We start from the raw sequence: 5858 nt of genomic DNA on the forward strand, positions 1-5858 counted from the left end.
ATTGAGATGACATGCAATTTTATGTAAGTCAAAAACCGCAGTCATGCAAAACATATTTCCATATTAGTCATGTTCTAAAAGAAAGTAGAAACAAAAATGAGGAAAACCTAGTCAGTTCTTTCTCTAAAGGTGGACAGCATTTTTCATCATAAGTCTTTCAGAGTTGTCTAAGATCATTATATTTCTGAGAATAACTAAGGCATTCACAGTTGATCATCAAACAATATTGCTCTTACTATGTACACTGTTCTCATGGTCCTGCTCACTTCACTCTTCATCAGTTCATGTAAGATTTTTCAGGTTATTCTGAGAGCATGTTGCTCATCAGTTCAATAGTATTCCATCACAATCATGTATCTCAACTTGTTCAGCCATTCCCCAATTGATGGGCAACCATCAATTTGCAGTTCTTTGCCATACAAAGAAATATTATAAATGTGGTTGTACATATGGGACCTTTTTGTAAAATTTCCTTTGGGATACAGACCTAGTGATGTAACTCTGGGTGAAAGGATATGGACAGTTTTAAAGCCCTTTGGCATAGTTACATATTGCTATCCAGAATGGTTGGATCAGTTCACAATTTCATCAAAAATGCATTTTTAATGTCTCAAATTATTTTTCACATCACCACCAATATTTGCCATTTTTCCCTTTCTGTCATATTAGTCATCTGATAGATGTGAAGTGGTGACTCAGAAATTTACATTTCTTTAATCAATAGTTATTTAGAGCATTTTATATAAGATATCTTTGATAGATAATTTTTTTTTGTCTGAAAACTGCCAGTTTATTTCATTTGTCCATTTATCAATTAGGGAATGATTCTTATTTTTATAAATTTGCCTCCAGTCTGTACATACTTGAGAAATAAGACCTTTCTCAGAGAAACTTAGTGCAATTTTCTCCAGTTTTCTTCTTTCTTTTAAAGCTTGACTGAATTACTTTTGTTTTTGCAAAACCTTTTTTAACTTATTATAATCAAAATTATTAATTTTATAACCTGTAATGCTCTTTATCTATTGTTTGGCCATAAATTCTTCTCTTGTCATAGATCTTACAGGTAAACTATTCCATACTCCCCTACAAAGGAAGACTTTATACAGCACTTTGCAAATTTAAAAGTGATATATAAAGGTAGAGCACCTCTAATACTAAAGTAGATCTTAGACACTCCAATTGAACTGGTTAAACACAGTAGGAGATTAGTCTACTCTTTTCTCACTTCCAAAAGAAAAAGATGGTTTGCCCTAACATAGTTCCTACCATTTTGATGAAATGACACATTTATTTTATCATCTATACAGACTATGTACAGTAAACATAAATGTCATTCATTATACTAATCAAAATGTGAGGATTAAAAGAAATGGTGTCCATTATGTGATTGATGCCAACATTTCTCCAGTTTCTATTTATTGCCTTTCCTATGTAAGAAGCTAGAAGATAAGAAAACGATCAGATGACCATCCTCTGAATTTTGAATAATTTGCATCTGTATATAGTCATGAAGAAATTAAATGGTTGTTCCTGGAATATTTTATTATTGATACATCTAGGAATGAGTAATAGAACTTTGCCTAAGTAATGTAGAAATATGGTGATGACAGAAAAGTAAGACTTGAAAAACATGATTGTGGGCATGAATGTTCATACATGAGTATCTATGCATGTATGTATGTGTATATTTGAGAGACAGACAGAAATAAACAAAAAAAAGAGACAGTTAGAGACAGACATAAGCAAAGACAGACACAGAGAGGATGTATGAGTGAGTATATGATAGAATATGAATATGGATTTTATATATACATATATGCACATACATGTGTATATGTGTGTATATATATGTATGTATATGTGTGTATATGTATATATACACATATGTGTGTGTATATAATAAGAGGGAAAGACAAGAATGAATTCCAGTACACATTTTTAAGTGCTCCTATGTGTAAGGTGCTGTGGATTCACTGTCAAAGATGAAAAGCAGTACTTGCTCTGCAAGTGGTTAAATTTTAATTGATGCTGTTAGACACAAGATCCTCATAATCAAATTAGAAAGCCCAGAGATGTAGAAATGGTATATCAGAGCAGCGGAATCTGTCTATTTAGGACTTCTCCTCTCTGTAAGAAAGCAAATTTAGTATCTTACTTTTGTATTCAAGTTGAATAATGCAGAGATCATAAATTTATTCATGTAAAGGATGAGATACAAGAAAAAGTAATTTGTGAACTTAACAATAGTTCTATAAATGATAAATTATAAAGCAGTTGTAATAATTCAAAAATGGTAATACCAATCTCTTAGTATATATAGAATACTAAAATTGTAGTACTCAGATAGTACTTAAAATAAACAAAGCCATGATAAAAACAGAAAAAGTCTTTATGAACACAGAAAAATCAGACATTAAATTGTGTTTTAACAGTAACGATTTAATTATTTGTCTTTTATATTGAGAATCCATAAGTACTTATATGAACAACCAATATATGAAAATGTAAAAATAAAAACAAAACATTTTACCAAGAAGGAAAAAAATTAAACACACGATATTCAATATCATTACTGAGCAGAATATCATTGAACACTAATTTTGGGGGCATCTTCCCAAAGTTCCTCTTTGTGGCTGATTTTTCCTACCTTTGTCAAATCCTTAAGATTTTTCTTAAATGGAAAAAGAGGTAGTTTTGTATCATAAAGTTAAAATGACACTTATCAGATGGGTCAGGGGAGTCATAGGTCAGATATCAATTAATTTAAAAATATTTATTGAATTCCTATTCCTACTAAGTTCCAAGTGCTATGCTCAGTACTGGGGAAAGAAGACAACTACAGAAAGACAGTCTATAGTCAAGTTCACACTTTGTGGGGGGAAGACAACATATTAGAGAGTTTAGTTGCTGAGTAAATGAAAAGATTTTTAAAAGATCTAATACCCAAAAGTCATAATAATGCAACAGAGGGGCAAATTGCATAGCCCAGATGGCATTTTTTGATTATTGGAAGCTCTGATGATATTGGGTTTCTGCAGGGCATACAAGTAGGCAAATGGTAAAGCCATCAAGTCCTTAGAAAGCAGTATTAGGACAGATAGCAAGGTTTGTTTCACGGTCCATTTTACCTAAAGGAAAAGTTGATGACTCTCATTACCCCAAAGTCACATGAGTAGTAAAGCAATCTGGATTGGTTTCTAGGTTGTTTGGGCAAGAGTTGAGCAATTCAAGAGTTCAGTTGGATCTGGTAAAGACGAGGATATCTGCCTTTCTCTTTCTATTATTAGTACATGCGAACAATTTCTACAGTTATTTACAGTATGTTTATAGTATGTATATAGTGCTGTGTTTATGTTATTGAAGAAAAATTAAAATACCACACAGAAAAACCAAGAAAGCAAATGAATAAAATGATCAAAAATAGCCATGGAAGAGAGCTACAACATGAGGAAGGGAAAGGATAAAGAGATTGATATCGAGATTATATTGCACGTTCAAAGAGAGTGACACTAAAATTCACCATCTGCAAAGTACTGATTGAGTGTTCTCACTTTCTAGTTGCTTCTGTGGCCAACTTTTTAGCTTCATTATTGCCTTCAACTTTCAAATAGGTAGGTTCATGTTCAACATTCATGTCCCAAGTCATATTATCCAGCTTAGTGAATTGGTCTTTGTGGAAAACATCTTAATTTTTTCTTGTTTCCCAGCTATTTTCTTTCCAGTTGCCAATCCCTTTATATTTTGGTGATAAATTGATTAGCTGTGCACTCAGTAAGTCTGTCCTTATTTTGGGCCTATGTTTGTTCAATCATTTGGTAGCTGCTTCTAATGATACTCTTTGGTTTGTCTATCAACCCGAATGTCTGCATTTTAAGTTTGATCATGGTCTGGTCCCCAGTAGACATCACTACCTCCTTGTGCTCCGTCTTTTACTTTATTTTTGCAGGCACCCTTGATATATACAGTGTTAGGCTCTGATGCCTGATGTGGTTGCCCATACTGATTTTTGGGGCTTCTGTTCTCTAGTCATAGTCATAGCTCCTTGGATTGTGTTTCCAACTCATTTGCAGTCTCTCCAAAGACGTGATAAATAAAGAAAATGAGTCTGACTTCAGACATGATCAACATCAAATTATTTTAACTGACACTATGATACACCTATGTACCTTGGCTTATACTTGTTATGTTTATGCTTAAATTAGGAACTTTTCATTCTGGGTCAAAGTAATGGTCTGGAATTCTGGTGGCATGGGACTTCTGTGTGTTGTTTTAAAGATTCAGTCAATATCACCCCTTGTCAACTGAATTGATTATAAAAGAAAGAAATAAATTTTAGGGGAAAATTACTAGACTTTAACATTTAAACCTAATAATTCCCCTCATAAAAAGAATTGAGGCAAACATCAATTTTATAAAATATACTTTTGGTCCTGATATTCCTTTTTATGAATGAATAGCTAAATCTTTATGCCACTTTCCACTAGTCATTCTTAAATGTGCAAGGATGATGATTTTATAAAACTTTAATGTAATGAAAATTTTATAGGAGATATTCAATTTTACCACATTAAAAACTTCACTTTTTCCTCCATTTGTTGAATATAGCTATGACATTTATTGCTTTTTCATAGATTATGGAATTATTATTTTAAATTTCTACAATGATTTTCTCTGAGAACTATGTCATTAGCATAATATTTGTATGATGGCATTAAAGTACACATCAAATACTTTGAGACTATGGAGTGAAATATGAATTGGACATTTTTAATTAAGATATCAGAAAGTTTGTGGATTTATGCAATTTTACCTCAGGCTTTTCAACAGATGGATGTGACAGTAGGTCGTGGATCCAGAGGGATACAATGATAAGCCAAATAGATCATTCATGAAATATAAAGAATTTGTAACAAGAATTTTAATTAAATAACATAAGCAAATGATCTATTTTCTAAATTAACATAAGAATCAAAATATAAATATGAAAATCTATTTTACAATCACAATTGAGATTATTGAAGTTTTAGTGATATGATTCTATAATCTCAGTTATTTCATAAGTTTATAAAGAGAAGCCATGAAATAACTCATCTCAACTTTGCAATTAATTTTAAAGCAATATAAAAGCAACCACTTTAAAATATGGGATTGAAAATCTGACGTAAACATGAATGTCAATGTGATAAGCTTACTAGAATTAATCAGCTAACATAAATTGCTAATTAAATATGTCTCACAGGTGTGCAAGTTATTTCATAAAAATGGGAAACACTTTGCTGCACTTTGGCAGCATCCACACAACACAAAGCTCACAGTGTGTGAAATAGCCTGTATTGTTAGTCCACAGACATTTCTACAATCATAAGGCAATCCTTTTTAGTCAAGATAAGGATATTTCTTTGAATAGAAATCATTTTCTTCATTTTTATTCACCCAGATTCAGATTTGTAAAATATAAGATCCTCAATGGCAAGAATAATTTCATTGTTATTTTTGTTTCTGTAGAACCAAGCACATTGCCCTGCAACTAGTAGTGCTAAACATATATTTGCTGAATTGAATTGATTTTAATTCCACTAACATTGATTTAATGACTATTATAAATGGAGAGGGTGACACAGTACAGTAGCAAGACAATGAGCTCTAGAGTTGGAGGACATGAGCTCAAATGTTGCCTTCAGTACTAGCTGGGTGACCTTAAGCAAGTCATTTTAACTTCACTGTTAAATGAAATTGACTTCACTGTTAGTATCTTCATCTACAAATAGAGGAATGGCTGATGGCCTCTGAAATCTCTTTCATAATCTCAAGAAGTGAATCTATTATCTCATTCAATGAAATGTACTTACTGGGGACTG

The sequence above is a fragment of the Notamacropus eugenii genome, chromosome 3, assembly GCF_028372415.1.
Source record: "Notamacropus eugenii isolate mMacEug1 chromosome 3, mMacEug1.pri_v2, whole genome shotgun sequence".
Lineage (NCBI taxonomy): Eukaryota > Metazoa > Chordata > Mammalia > Diprotodontia > Macropodidae > Notamacropus > Notamacropus eugenii.